Source organism: Myodes glareolus, chromosome 5, assembly GCF_982192425.1.
Source record: "Myodes glareolus chromosome 5, mMyoGla1.1, whole genome shotgun sequence".
Classification (NCBI taxonomy): domain Eukaryota; kingdom Metazoa; phylum Chordata; class Mammalia; order Rodentia; family Cricetidae; genus Myodes; species Myodes glareolus.
In genome coordinates, this window is record NC_142030.1 from 31,999,345 (window position 1) to 32,018,857 (window position 19,513).

The 19,513-nt window shown below is 52.2% G+C and overlaps 1 protein-coding gene across 4 annotated transcripts in view; it reads left to right on the forward strand.

The window, feature by feature from the left end:
* Zmiz1 (zinc finger MIZ-type containing 1) overlaps positions 1-19,513 on the forward strand; it is a 202,740-nt gene that overhangs the window by 22,029 nt on the left and 161,198 nt on the right. The gene's annotated exons all lie outside the window — the stretch shown is intronic.

Below are 19,513 nucleotides of genomic sequence, written 5' to 3' on the forward strand. Positions count from 1 at the left end.
TGACCTCCACACATGTGTTTGGCATGTGTCCTGTCTTAATAATAGTAATAATAATACTTCATAATAATCTTTAAAAAATCAGGTCTACTGGGGGAGGGTTGATGCCCAAGTTTAACTTCTGGTCACCAAAAGTGTGCCCACAGACATACGCTTGCACATGCCCCCATTCACACCTGCCCATATGCATAGACAGACAGAAAAGTAGATCATGCTTGCTTAATGCTGGTGAGAGGCCTGGGGACCCGCATACATGTGCACTAACACCCATTAACACACGTGCACTTGCTCATGCAGAAAGCGGCTAGGTTGGATGCTGCTGAGAGGTCTAGGGCTCTCGGGGCACAAGGCCCAGGGCCCTGCACCACTCTGGATTCACAGTGCACTTCTCACCTGCAGGATCTTGGGCAGTCAGCATGCTCATTTCATGGGGACCGTGGAGTTGTTAGTGGGATGAAATACAATAATGTATGCTTAGTGCTCAATGTTGAGCCAGTCCCATGGTGAATGCTCATAAATAAATTATGTCAGTGATATTTATTTCAGGGGAAAACTCTATTTTCAAGTCAGAACACTATCTATTAAGCCAAATGTTCCCCTGATTTAATTCCAGAAAGCACTAAATAACAACAATAACCATAGTACTCCTAGTTTGGAGACTGTTCCAAGAAGTCCAGGGCTGTGCCTCTGAGCTTGCTTCCTGATCAGGGCGCTTATGCAGAGACAACCTTGAGCATCTGCCTTGCCTATCCTTGCTCTCTGGGTACCTGGGCCTTCGTGCTATCCAGTTGGTCTACAGGGTAGCTTTTGTCTGTCTGTCTGTCTTTCTGACCTGTGCTGAGTGCAGGCCTGCTGCCCTGAGTCTCACTGTCTCTGAATATGCATTTCTCTTGCTGACGCAACCATGGCCATGAAGAGGACACCCCATGCATGTCTTCACCCAGCGATGCTGTGGGCTTCTATACCTCTGAAGTGCAATGAGTCTCCCTGTCCCAAAAGTCAGTTCTCATGGGCCCCAACCATTCCGGAGTTTCTTCCTAGGTCCTCAGATCTCACCTTTCATGGTTAGCTTGAAGCATCTATAGATGATAATACCAAAGCTGCCCCCAGAATGCACTGCTTGTGATAAGCTAGGGACCCATCATTCCTGTCGGGGAGCCTGAAAGTCCGCAGAGATGACTGATCGTAGGCCTCTGACACCTGCCTTATAGGGCAGGTGATTGACATAACGTGATACGGTATGTGCTTCGCTTAATTGATGGGACCAGAATTTGAAATTAGCTCCTGAACTCAAGTCCTCACCTGCCTACTGGCCTTGCTGTCCAGATTGATTGTTCCTGAAGGAAGCTGAGTGTAGAGAAAGTTCAGGAGGGGAGGGAGGGACAGGTCCCCACAGTGAGCCAGATATGAAAATGTGTGACGTAACTTCTGGCCACTGGAAGAGGCAGTTCAGCTCTGAAACAACTGATGTTTTTTACCAAACTTTTTTTTAAAAAAATTGTTTTTATTGAGCTATATCTTTTTCTCCGTTCCCTTCTTTTCCTTGCTGAATTTTTTTATCCTAAATCACCACATTCAGGAATGGACAGGAATGGGGTCTACTGAGGCCGAGACTCTGCTAGGCGCTATGGACAAGATGGTGACCCTAGAGTTAAGATTCCTGTCTGTGGAGAGCCAGAGAGAAAGCACGGGTAAACAAGCCAATTATCTACATCTTTAGTAATCACAGTGAGTGCCAAGCAAGAAACAAGTGCAGGATGGGAAATTCTGGGAGGTGGGTTGCAGAGGCCCGATCCAGCTTTGTGGTAGTGAGGGTGGGGAGAAACACATGGGAAAAGCCTGGGTAGCTCAAAGGAGACCTGTGTGTCTGGGGACAGTGACCAAAGGACAACGTAACTGTGGATGAAATAAACACCTTGTGCATCTTCTGTCCTCCCGTTTGTCTCTGGAGAGCCAGCAGCGTCTGGCTCAACCTGTCACAGACTTGGGTCCAGTTGAGCTTGGGGCCCACAGATGGTGATGGGTTCTCCATGGGACCAGCTTCCTGCCCCAGGCAAGGAGCGCATTAAGATGACATCACTGTCTGTTGATGCTTCCTGAAGGTCACCTCCATCTTTGAAGCAGTATGGGAGGACTGACCTTGGCCCTCGATCCATGGTCCTGGTGAATACCACCTGCTGTACTGAGGACCTTCAGCTGTCACAGGGGCACGGGGAGGCCTGGTGCCATTCTGTGTATGAGTTTGGGTTCTCGTGCCTGGGGTCACCTGGTTCTGCACCTTTGCTTATTGACTTGTTCAGACTGGGGTAGGGAGCTGCATCAAATCAAATGTGGAGAACTGGGGATGATAATGAAATCAAACTGGACTGTTTCCCCAGTAATTCTAGAGACTGATGCATCATTAATGTTGGTAATACAGTGCCTGTCAGCTCACAAACTTCTCAATAAATGTGCAGCTGGCAAGCTCTGATAGAAATTGGAGGCAAGCAGAGAATGAGATTTGGGGCCTTTGATATATGGGGTGTCAGTGGCACTGTGAAGTTTTTATCAATTTCTGTCACTTTGGGCTTTTGTGCACGCTACATATGTGGTCTGCTTGGCCCCTCTCCTGGGCTGCTTGAATGCTGACTGTGCCCCCACTTCAGTGTGAGGAAGAGGAGTTTTTTTTACAGGGGGGCCACCCCATCCTCCTGAGACTTTCCCCGGGGAGCTGTTATTCAGACCGATACGAACAGGCAGCATCAGAAACCTCTGGACTGGTCTCATAGATCACTCAACCATTATGTCAGTTTTGAGCGAGACTCAGCTTAAAGTAGCAATTCTTGACCTGTGTGTCATGACCTCTTTGAATGAACGGGTCAAATAACCCTTTCACAAGGGTTGCCCAAGACCATCAGAAAACACAGATTTACATTAAATTCATTAACAGTAGCAAAATTACAGTTATGAAGTAGCAACAGAATGATTTTATGGTTGGGGGTCACCACATCTGTATTAAAGGGTTGCCGCTCTATGAAGGTTGAGAACCACTGGTCTGAGAACTTAGGTTCTCAGATGGAATTCTGGGTTTGAGCTTTGAGGTGTGTGGAATTGAACTAGAATGGAAGTGTGTGGGTGGACTAGAAGTAGGGCCCGTTAGATAGGAGAAGCTCTGTGGACCCAGGCTCGGAACTGCAGATAAACCCTGAGGTTTATGGGAGTGAGGAAATCGACCAGGCTGGCCTGGGTGCATGGGTGAGGGACTGTAGACTTTTAGATGCAGCGTAATGTGATGATTGGGGTGTACATTCTGGAGCCAGCTCTTGTGTTTGCCATCTGGGCACCCTTGTTTGGGTACTTCCGCTTCAGTGCCTTGGTTCCTTCCTTTTGTTAAATGGGGATAGGAATGGAAATACCATATACCTCATGTGACTAGACATGGATGAGTATTTGTAGGACATCCAAGCCCTACATCGATCAGACACAGAGCTAAGATATGAGCTCAAGTGGCCGTCAAAGCCTGAAGACTTCAGGATGCTGCAGAGGCTGAAGCTGGGGTTGCAGTATGGTGGGGATATCTATGAGGACACCACACTCATGCATGCACATGCACAAACACACACAGAAATGAGGTCTCAACCCCCTCCGAGCTCTGACCTCCAAGGTCAATGTCACCAGCAAGGAGGTTAATTATGAAAGGAGAACATGAGGGGGTTCAGACTCTCAAGGAAGCTAGAGAAATTTTAAGACCAAGGACCAGAGTGTAATCGTCTAAGAAACTTGCTGGGACCCCTGGGGCTAAGATAGAGATGGTGGTAGTGCCAGACAGATGAGCCAGAAATCAAATAGAGAGCAGGGCAGGGCCTTGGATCTTGCTGGCATCGCCTATGCAGGAATTAGAAGAAGGCCTTCAGAGGCCAAGTGTCCAGAAAGCAGAGTGTAAGCACTCTTGAGCTATAGGGAGGACTGGGCAGGAGGTCCCTTTGCTGCAACCATAGCTCCTTCCCATTGGATGGGCAGTAGCTGAGAACTGACGTGGGGGCATAGGAGTGCACTGTGCTGGTGCTGGGAGGCCAGTGCTCCTGGGGGGTCTTCGGGAAGAGGGACCTTTCGCCACGCTGAGCACAGTGCTCTTGGGCCTCCCCCAGGCTGCCTGTGAGGTGCTCCTCCCTCCCCAGTCTCTGTGGAACCCCAGGAAATGTCTCTGGATGCTCAACCTGTGTCTGTTCTTCCAGGAGGGCAGCATGCGAGACCTTGGGTATCTCAGTCATGAGAGGGTCATGGAAGACAGAGGCCCTCCAGCTGGACTCCAGCAGGGAAACTCTGTGCCCAGTCTGGAACCCTCGCTTGTTCCCATCCTACAGTTCTGGGGAGATTTTCTCCAAGGCCCCTGAAGCCTTAGCCCTTCACCTCAAAACACCTGCTTCTGTGCTGTGGAAGGGGAGGTGCCTATAGGTGCATTGTAGGGGTCAGCTGACTTCCTCTTACTCTCAAGGGGCCAGTCATGGGACTAGCTGGACTAGCCCACTGATTTGATCCTACTACATTTGGCCCCAACTGCTGCCATGACAACAGGTATCAGGTCCTGAAGGAGTGGCCCAACCCCGGAGCTCAGAGACTCACTGGGAACAAGACAGGTCAGGAACTTTCCACAACATGGGTGTCTAATGAACAAGGAAGGGAGCCGGCTGCAAGCCAGCCTGTTAGGGAAGGGCAATCAGGGAGGGCTTCCCAGAGGAGGAGGAGGCCTCTGAACTACATCCTGAAGGGTGGCCTGTTTCTAGCAGATAGGGGCTAGAGAGGACACCAACTTTGCATCCACAGAACTAGTAGGCCCTAAGTTCATATCATGGCGGCCTTGAACAGCAACCGTGCCTCAGAGGACTCGGGTAAATAGCCATGCCCCCAGATCCTATCCGCAGAGCAGTTGTGGCAGTGGCTCCCAGAGGGCTATTCTTCCAGGATCCAGAGCACTGCGGTGGTCCAGGAGGTGTAGAGTGTAAGACCCATTACACTGATCCTGGGGCTTATTGACCAGACGATGAGCCACTCTCTGCATAGCTGGGCAGTTGAGTTGGAAGCCGGGTGGAAAACTGCAGGTCTGAGGGCATCCTAAGAGGATGGGGAGCTGCTGAAGGGAAGGAGCTGACTACATTATAGAAGGCTCTTGAGGGGGCCTTGAAGGGGGCTGTCAGGGGTACACTTGGCTGGGGCAGAGAGAAAGGAGAAGCTAGCTCTTCCCCTTCAGGGTGGTCCAGCACACACTTGCACACATCTCCCTGTATTTGTATTGAGGAGGGAAAGGACTCAGCCCGAGGGAGCTACTGCCCATCTAATGGAGAAGGGTATGCAGTGCAGGCAGAGAGCTGAGCTCACTCTGGTGGGAACACGGCAAGTCAGGGCTCTCCTTGGCCAAAACATGAGGGAAGGGACTTGGGAGGCACCAGGAAGAGCAAACTAAGGGACAGACACAGGGGAGGTGTCGAATGAGCAGTACACCCTCAATACCTTCAAGCAGGGGTCAGCCAGGCCCCATCTGTGTCTCTGTCATGTTTTACATGGTGTAGCCAGCTTCATGGAACTGCAGGTCAGAGACTAGGCCACCTGTGCATGGAGGGAGGGGTTTTCTCTAGACAGGGTCCACCACCTGCCCTTTGGATATTAAAGTCCAGGGTAAACCAGGTCAGGGAGGGAGGCACAGGGTCAGGTGACAGCTGTCCTGGCAGGTGTGTCGTCATCTGGCATGAAGATGGCTGTGGGGCCCAGGGGTGGCCTCGTTTCTCATTCCTTAGCTCCCCGCTGCCAACTTGTACATGGTACTATGGGTACTGCCCATCCATACTGAGCATGCCCTCCAAGGAACAGGTGTCCATTCTCCGCTGGCAGTTGGCATAATGAATGAGATAACTGAGGACCAGAGACCTGCCCCAGCGACACAGCAAATAAGCCTTCCATCTGCCTCCCAGAGTACCATGCCACTGTGATCCTGGAGGCTTTGGCATAAACTGGTTGGACCAGGATCTGGCCAATTCCTCCGTCCCGCAAAACACACATGCAGGGCCATGTGCCTACTCAGCGTGCCTCTACCCCACCTTAAAAACAGAGGCAGTAACCAACCCAGAAGGCCTGGCCAAAGTTTGACTTGGACCAGGCCTCCTGGGATGGCAGTAAAGCCCCTGAGCTTGCTGACTGAGAGGCAGAGTCCCAGCTCCGCAAGCATAAACATGGCTATTTTTAGCCCTTGCAGGGCTGTGAGTGCAGCAATGTGACCTGAATTTGGCTCAGCCCCCTCATCCTGCCCCACCCCAGGACAACAGGCCTCTCCTGTCCCTGACTCTCCCCATCAGCTCAAGGCAACTCTGGGAGTTACTGGGCATGTTGAGAAAGGGAACTGGGATGGCCTAGACAGGGGTTCTCGAAAGGATGGCTAGGAGCCAGCCAGGCACATGCGGAGACTAGCTTGGCTCCAAAGACAGGATGTGGTAGGCAGTGAGGTGGTATTTGAGTCTCAAAGGAGATGTGGAAGCCATTTATGTCCTGTTTTTTTCTGTGGTGCTGGGTACCTCTCTGGTCTGGCTGGACCTCAGGAAGCCTAGGCTCTGCCTCTGCATCACAGACTCTCAGACAATCATGGCTGTTCTCAGTTCTCAGTGTCCTCATCCAGGGAGAGGGGGAGCGTGTGGATGGATGTCCACTCACTTTCTCTTTGAGCAAACCCTGGGCTGCCATCTTGTGCCAGCCGTTGGACATGAGCCCAGAGATTAGCCTGACGAGGTGCCTACCCTCCCGAGCTGTTGTTACTGGGCAGAGATGGATGGGAGCATGGAGGGCAGAGTAAATACATATATAAGGAAGCAGCTTTGGGGGCATGCAGTGTAGGAACGGCATTGGGTGTTGTTACAGGACGCCATGTGTTTTAGATAAGGGTACCCACAGAAGGACCTCTTGGGACACTCTTGAGCTGTGTGGGCAGGGAATTTGAGAGGGAAAGACGAGTGCAAAGGCCCCGGGGCAGGAGTTCATTTGGTGCATCGCGAAGGTACTTGTGGAGTGGACAGAAGTAGAGAGGAGTTTATAAAATGAGGTGAGCAGGGACCAGAAGCACACAGGGTGGAGACAGCTAACAGGACAAGTTATACCAGTGCAGGGAAGAGAATTGGGTGAGCGAGGGAGCCAGTGAAGAGATGTTGCCCTCCTGCCAGCAAAGGAAATGGGGGGCACATAATATGGCAGGCTACCAGGGAGCTTGGCTGAAGGCAGCGTCAGAGTCAAGGTTATTGCTTGGTTTCTGGGTTCAGCTTATGGGTGTTGGGCCCTGGGCTCTGTGGAGTGGGCATCAGTTGATCCAGAAGGAACCGTGAAGGAGGAGGGGAACTGACTGAGGGAAAGCAGACAGTGGAAGGGTAGTGTCCTGGTGGATGCACTGGTTTTCTGGGTCTGTTGACATCCCAGAGAGTGGTTTTATGGGTTCAATCAAACCCAATGCTATCAGGCTCCACTGCCTGGGGCACTGTGCCAGTCTCCTCGGGCAGTGTGGGTAGAACTGTCTTGGGCTTTGTTTCAGTGCTTCTGGGACCATGGTTCTCTGAAGCTTGGCTTGTAGGTTGCCTGGGCTCAATGGAGCTGTGTACAGGGGGTGGAGGCTGCAGCCTGAGTGCAGAGGGTTTAGAAACCCCACCTAGAAGAATAGACCTGGCATTGCTCAGAAGGTGCGTGCCTTGGGCATGGAACACTGTTTACTTTCCCCTGGACCTGGGCCCTGGGTGCCACTGCTGCTCCGTGTGCTCAGCTGGGAAATTCTGATTGTGACATAGCAACTGCCTCTGGTGTGTCCACTGGGATTCGAAGCCAGAAGGGGCAGCTAACGTGTGGGGATTTTCGCAGCAGACTCAGTTTCCCGGTGCTGTGTGCTGGCCACCATGAGGGGCCTAGACATGTTCCTCTCTTTCCTGGGCCTTGGCGTTTCTACCTGAGACTCCAGAATGTAGTAGAAGAGCCTCAGGGCTTTGGAACTGGAAAGGTGAAAGGTCATTTTGTGAGTTATCCAGGGCCAGGGCTGAGTCTGGCTGGAGCCCAAGGGAGCTGGTTAGTATGGGATAGAGCAGGGAGGGCTGTGACAGTCTCCTAGTGCAAAAACAGGCTTTTGCCTCGTTGACATTGACACCTTACTGTGGCTATGGGCATTACAGAGGTCAATAAACTTCTGCAAGCCATCAGCAAGTGCCTGGCTAGTCCTGCTCCATCTGCCTTTCCCTAATCCTGTACTGCAACTGGAATCTTTAATTTGGAGGGAGGGATCCTCTACTGTTGAGGTTCCCAAGAGGGCCATAATTCTAGCCAGTGACTCCTTCCAAACCTAACAAGGAGGCTGTGAGCCTCACTGGCCCTCATGGTAGCTTTCAAACTGTCTGTGTCTGTGTGTATCCCAGGCAGCATGTGCGTGTTTGCTGCTCTGGGTTTGTACTGTGGTGGAAAGAGAGGCAAAGGGCAGATGTTGCTTCCAATTGTCACCAAACTGCCTTGAAATGCTGTAAATATTTTCTAAAGGTGAACTTCCCAGGCCGATGCATTAGTACCTGCTCAGAAGCTGATTCCTGAAAATTAAGACAAACAACCTCTTAAATCAGAGCTGTTAACCTCAGGTGTAAAAGCTATTAGCACAGCCGTGGGTCAGGGTGACTCCACTCTGCCTCAGCGACTGTGTAGCATTGACATGGCAGTGCGGCAGCAATGAGGAACCTTCGCTTACTCAGAAGGCTCAATAGCCAAACTCAGCCACTCACTGCTGTGCGACCTCAAGTCAGTGAATCCATGTCTCCGACCCTCCTTGTTTGTCAACAGAGTGGCTGGGAGCGGCCACCCCTCAGGTCCCGTGAGCCTTGTTGAGATGACCTCATGCTCCTAAAAGGTTGGCAGAGATGACCAAGGAATCCTGTCTATTCCCAGACCAAGCTGCCTGTGTCAAGGGCAGCTTCCAATGGCCAAAACACTAACTTGGTGTTGTTTTCTTCTAACAGAGTAGTGCTGCTGGGGGCTCCAGCTTCTGGTGGGCAATAGCCCGTAGTACCATCTCATTCATGAGTCTCTTCTTATTTTTAACTTGTATTCATGGTGGTTAAAGCTAATTTCATATTAAGGTAGTACTGTGAATTTTAGAATGTATTTAAACCAAAGTTGTGAGTTGCCTTCAAGTAGAACATTCTGAGGACATCCATTAGGAGGGCTGGAGCAATGACAATGATCAGGAGGAAGACTGGAATGTTATTTGGAGTGCCCTTTCTCTGAGGGCTCGTGGAGTTCTGTTTTAGAACTGTGGCTATGGAGAGCTACTGGAAGGACAGATTCTGGTGGCCTGTCAGTGCCCTGTCAAATCGACAGAGAAATCCCAGACCCAGGGTCCAGTCAGAGGGAAGCTGCTGGGCTCCTGCTGGGTTTGCGCCAAGAGTCTAGAAGGGTCCAGCAACAAAGCCATCTCCTGCCTTCACACTAACTGTATGTTTCCCCTGAAGATCTCAGACTGGGGTCCCAAGCTTGCATCTGCCATCTGATAGCTCCCAGGCCAGAACCAAGACGAGGCCTCACTTAAGCTGGCTGTGATTTATCCCAGTGGAGTGTGACTACCCAGGGATGTCAAATACTTTGTGTTATGCCCTGTCTAGGAATGACAGCCCAGGGCACCATGTAGGATGATAATTCAAAGGCCACAAGAGAGCACAGGGATTGATTAGTAATGCCTACCATAGGTGTGGGCAAGGACCTTGGGGGTACTTGTGCTGTCGTAGTCACCCCAGGATCTTGTCGCTGGATTCCATTGCCCCTCTAGAGCTAAACATGGGGGTTAATTAGCCAGTACAGAACCTAGAAGTTCCTGATATGACTAACAACTGTTCTTGGGGCAATCCTTGGGGCTGGCCTGTGACTGGACTCAGTGTGGGTGACCAGGACGTATGTCACCCAGAGTCTAGAAGGATCACCACAGTCAGGGAAGTTACAGAGGCTGCATGGGGAGCACAGGGGAGAGGTCATCCACTTTGCATGCTCACGAGGCTCCTCAGGCTCCCCCCCCCCCCCGTGCTTTTCCAGGGCATACCTGGTTTCCGATTCCTGAACCGTGTTCTTTAGTGGCTTCACCAGCATTTGAACGGGGGTTTGGGGAGCCCAGGTGCCTTTCAGTCATTTCCAGAGCGTTTGACTCCGCCATTGCCTTCCTGCCTGCAGAGGGAGAGCAACCCCATTCATCCCACTTCACAGCTGACGAAACAAGGCCCAGACTTGGCAAAGGACTTGCTTGAGATCACACAAAAGGTGAACGCAGAAACCTGGCCTGAAGCCATAGCCCTCATCTCCTGACCGCTTCACCATCTACTCACACTGATAGCTCAGAAGGTGGTGGTTCAGTCCCCAGTACCCTTTTCCAGCCCACAAATGGTGTTTAATCTGGACTAGCTTATTTCTTAAAGTCTCTGTGGCCTGGGAAGTGAGTTTCTTGATCCATCAGATGGGTCACCAATAGCACACGAGCCGTTGTGCAAGCCCGCAGTTCAGAGTGTGTATCCATTTGGGGTAGGGTTTGGAGGCCCCTGTGCCATCCATTTGCCTACATTCAGAGTGACTGGGTGCTCAGCAGAAGCAGCCCGTGGTCTGACCAATGAGAAGCTGTATGAGCATCTAGAGTGCATTCTTCTTCACAGCAAGGCCAGAGGGCCTGAGCCCACAGGACAGAGGAATGGTGGCTGCACCCACTGTCCGACTGTGGGGGAGGGAGGTGTGTCAGAAAGGCTTGTACTGTGCAGGGAGATAACTTGGTGCAGGGCTGGGGGTGGGGAACCAAGGAGGACACCAGACAGAGGTCAGAATCTGTCACCATGCTCACCCGGTCTTGCAGCCCACAGCATATGAGGCGTCTTCAGCTGAAGCTCAGGGCTCTAGGCAACAAGGCAAAGCTGAGAAGAGCTAGCGCCTAGCAAGCTTTTTTCCCTGGGGGCAGGCGCAGAGAATCCTTCCCTGAGGCCAAGCCTCAGGGACTGTCTGGTGTTCACTGTCTGATGAACAGGTCCCCATCGTCTGTCTGTCTGCCTGCCTGTCTGCCTGCCTGGCGGTCTCTGCTCTCCTCATCTGTCTGAGCAGCACAAACAGCTCCTCCCCAGTGCTCCATCACCGTGCATCCACTCTCAGGCTGTTGGTGACACCAGTGGCCCATTCAGAGACCTATTTATTCTGCCGCCGGGGCACAGGGCCCGGTTTTAATCATATGTGCTGTACCACGAGCTACAGATGGCTGTATTATTAATAGTCATAATTAATCAGCATCCACGAGATCTTTTCCCCAGCAGCAGCTCCTCAGCTTGAACAGCTCTGGAGGCCCTGAGCCCATCCCCACTTTGCAGACGGGAAGTGATGTGGGCCAAGGGAGGGAACTCCTCCTGGGTGGAACCGATGGTAGATTCATGCTTAAATGCCTGGTCTGGTGACAACCCACAGCATTCCTTTTGAGGAATAGACTGTCTACCTCCCCTCCCCCACCCTCATGTGCCCATAGGATACTAGTCACTGGTAGAAGCTGTCAGTGCTAGGCCTGTGGGCCAGTGCCCACGCTGTGACTGTGCTTTGAGGCTTGGCTGAACACGAAGGAGGAAAGGTTAAAGCAAGAAGGGCCTAGTGGCCAGCAGGGCAAGGGGGTCTAGCTCGGTGCAGGTGGGGAGGCAGTCCTGGGTGAGGGATGCAAAATGCCAACATCTTTCTCCTTTTCTCCTCCCAGCTGCTGGCCCTTCGTCCTGAGCGCCAAGTCCAGGAGCAGTGATTTAAGCAGCTGCAGCAAGTGGCTTCCTGATTTATGGTGCTGCTCCGAGCAGTCACAGCCACACAACACAGCAGCAGTCAGGGTTCTTCCGCTGGTCCTGTAGATGGCTGCCTGCCACCTGCTCTCTTTGCTTGTCTCCCTGTCCTGGCCTCCGGAACTACTGTGCATGAGTGTGTGCACATGTGTCCTGAGCCATATCTGGGGCCACATGCGCATGCACCAGAGACTGTTCACATCCTTGCTCTTGATTCAAGTGCAAATGGACATAGTGTGCCATACGGGTGTACCTGTCAGCGTTCAGGGCAGTACTTGGTCTTGTGGGTCGGATGTCTGCTTATCAACCAGTGTACATGTTTCACATGTGTGATCATCAGGAATGTAATGGGGTATGTCTGTGTATACACACATGTGCTTATAGCCTCTGACTTACTTTGTATGCCTGTGTATGCAGACATGGGGTATATAAGGAGGCTGTATATGCATGCATGTGTATGTATGTAAACACACGAAATACGCAGTTTGTTCCAGGCATTTGGCCTGATCATAGGTTCACGAATAAGACTTTCTGCCCTTATCATCACGAAAGAGTGACCATGCCAGGAACCCTGCAGGCAGTATGGAGATAGCCTTATCTCCTCAGAACCTTTTGCCTATCTTTCTGGCCCCCACTCCCAGATCCCTATACAGTCTCTGTTTCTCCCCCACTATGTCCACCAGCTGTGAGCCAGACCATAGGAAGAGGACTGTCTCATAGAAACCCATTCCCAAAGCACAACCAGGTTCTGTCAAGAACACACGTCTGTGGACAGTTCCTTCTCCCTCTCCGTCCTGTCTTTCTGTCTTCTCCTTTTGCTAATGGCTTCAAGGATAGCTATTTTGGAGTTAGGTTCAGATAGAGGGTGCTAGCTAGAATAATGGTAATTCAGGCTTTTTCCCAGTCAGGCCTGGGGTTCTCTATCTGTCACGTGGTAATAATGGCCTTCACCTGCTGCCTCGAGGGGTCGTTCATTGTGTCCTGTTTGTAGTGCTAGAGATGGAACCCAGGGCCTCATCATGCAAAGCAAGCACTCTTCCTTGAAACAGAATCTTAATAACATGCCTAGACTGACTTCAGATTTGAAATCCTTCTGCCCCACCCTCCTGAGTGCTAAAGTTAAAGTCCTGAGCCAGCATACCTAATTTCACAGGGCCATTTTGAGGGCCAGATGAACAAAGGCTCTGAGAGGAAGGCAGGATGATGGCTGAGATAATGCCCACAGCACTTGTCAAAGCTCTGAGCTTGGGCAGTGAGGACTATGAGGGCATTAGTGACTGATAGAAGCTGGGATCTCAGACAATGGCTTCCGCACCGTCCAGCTCTCTGTGGAACTCGGAGTCCACCATTCATGCTGCTGTCTCAGTCTTTATCTCTCTCCATGTGGCGGAGGAAGGATAAGGGTGCTGCTTGGTCTCATATACTGGACGCACAAGGCAGTGGCACCCGTCACTCTACTTTGTGGCCTGTTACTGTATGGGTGGCCCTGAATCTGGAAAGCCAGGCGACTTCGTGGTGAATGGCATTGCACCGGGGTAGGATGCCTATTTGTGAGGTTCTGTCTATGCTTCTGGACTTCCTGTCTGCTACAATCGGCTGTGTGGCAGCCAGGTTTCTGTAGGGTGGCACACTGAGGAATGAGGCTGTTGTTTCTGGTCTTTGCTGGCTACAAGGGAACTGGCATTTGGCACCACCCAGCTCCCCTACTCTAGACTTGAGGTCACCTTGATCTGCTGCCTTTGGTCCACCAGGCCCTGGAAAGAAGCCCGAGGATCCCTTTCCACCAGAACCTGGTGAGAGCAGCAGACCCGCACCATCCCAACAAGTCCCAGGTCCTGGGTTTAGAGCTGTGGGGTCCCAACAGAGCCTTGTGTCCGGTGGGGTGCGGAAGAGTAGACAGAGTCCCTGGTAGAAATGAGTCCCAGGCGCTCAGGCCAGTTCAGACAGACCTCACAGAGACGTGTGCAGGGCTGAGAGGACTTGGGGGTCATGGGGCTTAGGTAGAAGGCAGACAGGAATGCACCCAGACCTCGAAGGACAGAAGGGATTTGGCCAGCTTGAGAGGGCAGTGTGACAGAAGGGTGTGGGTATGAGGGCAGAGGTTTGGAGTGACTCTTGGGGAAAGGCGAATCCGCTCCCATCAGACATCGGGGCTTCTCTGGCTCAAATGGTCTTGCTTCTTGGTGAACGGAGGCCACGGGGTAAAACAGATGGCCAGTGGGGGCGGGGGTGGGGGTGCCCTCAGGCCTGAGCCAGGCGAAGCCAAGTGGCCCACATAGGCCAGAGTCAAAGACCTTGGCACAAGCACTTGAGCTCTCAACTTGAAAGTTAATGATTCATTTGTGGCCAATTTCTGTTGGCATTGGCCTGGAAATTCCCAAGTCTGCCCTTTCCTTTGGCTTAGGAACACCAAGAGTATGGTCTCATTACATCTGGCGATGAGCTGCTCACCCTTTCTCTGGGGGATGGCTTCTCACATTGCCATCAGACCTGTGCAGGTTATCCATTAGGTTCTGGGTGGTAGACCGGGAGCTGGGCTGGGTCCAATCAAGCTAGAGGCTCACTCCGACCCTGTGTGCCAAGGGCTGATGAAAGGAACCCTGTTTGTATTCATGATGTCCCCTATTTAGCTCAGAACAGATGTGACCAGAATCCAGTCTAGGGTAATGTATAAAGTGTGCAGCGGTTGCAGATGGACAGAGCAGAATTTGACTGGCATAAGCAAAGGCCCTGGGGCATGACAGTCTTGCTGGTGGAGCGCCTGTGGTGTGACTTCGGCCAACAACGCCAGCGAGGGTAGAACTGGAAGACTGGAGATAGGACAGCGACACGGGCTAGTAAGACGAAGTCAGCTGGAGCCAGGTGTGTTGGTTTTGGACTATGGAGTCATTTGCCCATTTGGGTCTTGCTTTTGCTGGCCATCAGAACTTTCTAGATAGCCTGCTCCCAAACTCCGCCCAAGGCCCTGCACCTATCTGAAACCTGTACTAGAGAGAAGTGGATATATAACAACCCAGCTAAAAAGAAGATGCAGGGGCCCTGAGACAACACTGTTAGGACCACAAGTGAGAGAGGGACCAAAACATGATGTCACTCTGAGTCTGAGGGTCAACAGAGAAATGTTGGTTGGGGTCAACATCTGGAATTCCATGTTTCTGGCAGGCTGCAGCCAGCTACCTGGGAGGCTCATGGGAGCCGTGTAGTTTTCTGTCCTGAATGTGTCTCTGTCACTGTGTGTACAGGCAGAGCCCAGGAGGGGACAGTTGATGGCAGAGCAAGGACTGGATTCAGGGTCCTACCTCTGCATTAGCTTTATGTACCCATAATCCTACTCCATAGGCCCCTTCAGCCTAAAGGATGTTTCCTGAATCCCAGGCCGCTTTTCCCAAACAGCTGAGAAAGGGACCCTTTGACTTTGCAGACTGAAATTCTCCTGGTGATGCCTTGACAGTCCCTGGTGTGATGGTAAACATCTCTTCTCTGTAAAATATCTCCCTGAGACAGCAGCTTGCTCTGATGAGGGTGTGATCCACACTTGGCAGGGCCTCTGCCACAACTGACAGCTCGGAAAAACATTCAGAAAGACCAATATGTGCTGGGCATGGCTGGAGGAGCTAGGCAGGGTCAGACGAAGCAACCCAGCTGGGCCTGGGATCCTCACATGGCCTCTGACTGTGGCTGGTCCCTGTGCTGTGAGGTGGGGCAGTATCAGGTGTCTGCTGGCTCCCATAGCCCTGGTATCTGGGTCCTTGGCACAGGTAGGCAGCAGTAGGGGATCCTGTCTCCCGAGGCTAGCATTGCCAGGCCTGTCTGTGGCTGAACGCAGCAGGACCTTGGACCTACAGCCTCGGGGCCTGCGTCATACTGGCTTAGGTGTCCTGAATCAGAGCCAGGAAATGGATCTGCCGTACCAGTGTGGTGGGGATACTGGCCTGGCAGCTGGGGTGAACCTCAAGTTCCTGCCTGTGTCTACTGAGGCTGCTCGCCTCCTACCTGTTATGCCTTCTGGTCCCTGTGCCCAAGCTCCCATCCCTCCTATCTGGAAAGTGCCACTCAAGCCATCCTGGCGATGCTCAGCCTTTCCCTGGGCTATTTATCCCCTTGGTGCCACTCCCTGCTTCCCCTCAGGACAATTTTCTGTTCCCATCTAAGAACGTCCCCAGGAATTACTTCAGTGAATCCTTTCTTGGCAGCCTCTTCCAGCCGCAGCTGACCCCTCTTCTCTGCATCACCTCCCCGTGGACTTCTAGTGTTGGCTCCATTATTGTGCAGCACAGTCAGAGTTTCTTGCAGTGGGTTCTCTCCCACCACCTTTACCCCCTGAGGGCCTTGGGGGCTTGTTTATTTGTGCATCCTGCAGGTCTGATATATAGTAGGTGCCCAATAAAAGCAGGCTGGATTTAATTAAGAGCCTCCTGAAGGCGGTGCTGGAGTCTCCCTTTGTTAATAATGTCAGGAAGAGCAGAGGATTGCACACTAGCAAGCGCGAAGCCTCACCTCCCTGCCCCCACATACCCCTATCCAAGGTGACTGTTGGGGCTGGGGCCAGCCTCCTGCTGGCCTCTCTCCAACCACTGCCTTCCTTGCTGGCAGAAGCCAGCTCCCCGGGCTGCCCGAGTGATCGCTCCAGAAAACACCCCAGTGGAAACTGCATGAATGATTGATAAGGGCTGAGAGCTGTTTAATATTTTCCTCCTGTTTAATGGCTATCAATAATTTAATACGCTCTCTGTATGTTTTTAAGAAATAGCACCCATTTTGCCGTCTCCGGTTTAGCGGGCTAAATGATTTAAGTGTTGGAAGTGTGCTTGGAGGATGGAGGTGGTGCACGTCAGAAATCTGGAGTCTGGAGGGGGTGGTAATGAGGGCTACCACAGCATCTTGGCCTGGGTGAGTGTGTGTGTGTGTGTGTGTGTGTGTGTGTGTGTGTGTGTGTGTGTATTGTGGGGGGGCGTGGTTAAAGGACCAGTGCCTTTCTGCTAAGAGCAAGATAATTGCTTTTCTGGAGTCTCACTGGGCAGCAGCTGTTGCTCCCCCAACCTTGCCCCATGCTAAGCTTGTGGCTCTAGGGGCTGAGGGGCTAGGAAGGAGCTGGGCTAGTACCACCACTGTGGGAAGAATTCCCCCAATCCTACCTCTCTCCCCTCCTAAAGCTTTTAAATTGTTATTCATGATGTGTTTAGGCCACTGCCCGGGAGGGCTGACATCTCTAGAAGGGTTTGGGGAAATGAAGAGGGATATTCAAAGCTGATAATCTCTAGGCCCAAGAAAGACCTGGAAGGTCACCTGTCAGTGTTCTCCATCTTTCCAGATGTCGAGGATCACCTGGGAGATCTGGTTAACTATTTGAATTTCTGGGCTGTCTTCCAGACCCACGTTCTGTCCAGGGAGAGGACAAGACGCTGTAGGTGCAACAGTCATCTGGGTGATTTGGTCCTCAGGGGAGTCTGAGAAGTCGAAGTCCAGCTTGTTTCTGATGTACCTGTGACACGGGGCCCTCCCTCTGCTTGCACACCTTTAGGGATGGCGTCCTCACCCATCCTACACCCATTACTGTGTGTCCAGGCAACTGCCTCTACAGCTGCTCTTGTATGGCTGTCTTCTCTCGTAGGATGGACCTGGTGACCTTCCCTCACCCAGCCTGTGAGCTTTGGCTCAGCTATGCCCCCCTCTGCTCAGTAGGGGTCTGAGGCTGGGAATAGGTGCTGTGCCCTGTGTGGAGTGAAGTGGCTGCATCAGACTACTGCTAGCAGGAATTGGTGCTGGCGGCACAGTAGGGACAGAAAAAGACCCGAGACCCATAATGACCTTGTCTTGTTGGGGCTCAGACCTTCCACTGAAGAGGGAACCAGGGACCCATCAGAGGTGGTTGAATTAGCCTGTCTTTCAGATGGGTGGTGGGCTAAGGGGTAGTGGTCACACATACTTTTAGACCAGAACTGGAATTGGGAGGACGAAGACAAGAGACTCACCCAGAGGGTTTATGTGCGTAGACCCTAGCAGTGGGGGTCATCTGAGACCCTGTCTGTCCTAGTTACCCATGGCAAGGTGCTGTGCAGGCTGGGTCTGAAGCGCCACACTGCAGGAGTACAGAGGAACCAGTGTCCTTGTCTGGCCCCATACCTCTTCCTTTGCTCTTTAGGGTTCTGTGGTCTTATTTTAATAGGTAATTATGGGGGAATGGTATACATTATGGTGTCGTCTACAACAGGGAACCCATTAAGACTTCCTACTGGGGAGCCCTCTTTGCAACTTCACCTTCGGTCTTTCCTGGAGATGAAGATGGTGGTGAAGGACTGATGGCCTTGTTTGATGCTGGCCCCTGAAACGTGTTTCCAGGAGACTGATCGCCGTGGGATCATTGTGTGTGTGTGTGTGGGGTGGTCTCTTCCCTGGGGATGATCAGCCTCTGCTTGAAGAGCTTTCCGATTCAAAAGAAAAAGTCTCAACCCTGCCTGAGATAGGCTTTGTCCCCTCCCACCCAGAACCGTGCACATGCGGGCCTAGGAAAGGGTGGGAGGGAGGAAAGGCTTCCTGGAGGAAGCTCCCTCTGGTATGGTGGAGAGGGATATGGCTTACCAGTTGCACAGGTGAGGCAGCTATGGGGTATGGAGAGTAGGAAGGTGGGGCAGCAGGGCAGTTCAGGGATTTGTTTGGCTTCGGCTGCTACTTAGAAAAGTCTACTACCCTGCTCCTGTATCTGGATAGATTGTCTCAGCATGAGCATGCTTTTGTCACTACTGGGTCACCCAGAAACACACCATCCCAGACCCCCTAGAAGGGTGGGGTTCCTCTCAGACACTACTCCCCTCGTGCAAAGGACCCTGACTTTGACACCTGCTCTCAGCTATCTGTTGTACCTTAAAAGACATGGTCTGCAAGGGCCGCCATCCCACTTGTCTGGGGAGTCCCTTGGGTCCATGTGACCCCTCCAATCACCTCTTCCCCATCTGATAGTGGGCTGGAATACTGACTGTCCTTCACTTCTCCACTGTCCAATGAAGTAGCCCTAAGGCTGAGAGTCAAGGGTCAGAAGCAGAGCCTCCTGTAGCCATGTCTCTCCGCCCCAGGAAATGCCACTTGCACTGAATCCTGTTTCTCAAAGCGAGTTTGAAGGCTCACACAGGATCACAGGCGAAGAGCAGACTTAACAGAGGGCATGCCATGGCTATACTACAGCCCCGAGTCCCCTTGTCTCTTCTTGACCTTGGTCTGAGTGCTCTCCAAGGGTGCACTCGCCCAAGTTTGGCTTCCGGGTCTGTGCCCTGCTGGTAGGATTTATGTGTTGTAGCTGTGGGGGTGCATGCGATGCGCCGGTTTGTTCATTCTGTGCTGGTGTTCACTCTGGGGCTGCCGTGCCTGACATTGAGAAACCACCGACGAACAGTGTGCATTGCTATAGAAATGGACTTGCTAGGTGGCGGGATAGCCCACCGGATTGCTGTTTCCACACCCTACTCCAAGATGGCAATACTAGTGTGTGCTGCACAAACAGTGTTTAGGGTCCAGAAGGGAGTTTTAGAAAGGCCTATTCGCTGTGGATAGGCTTGGGGGGGGGGGTTGTTGCTGATTGGCAGCTGCAGAGATGCTGCAAGAGGTTCCCTGTGCTGCCCTCCCTGAACTCTGGCCTCAGGGCTCCAGGTTGGAGGAAGAACGGCTTGCAGGCTGGGCAGTTTGTCCTGAGAAAGCCTTCTTCCCTGTGG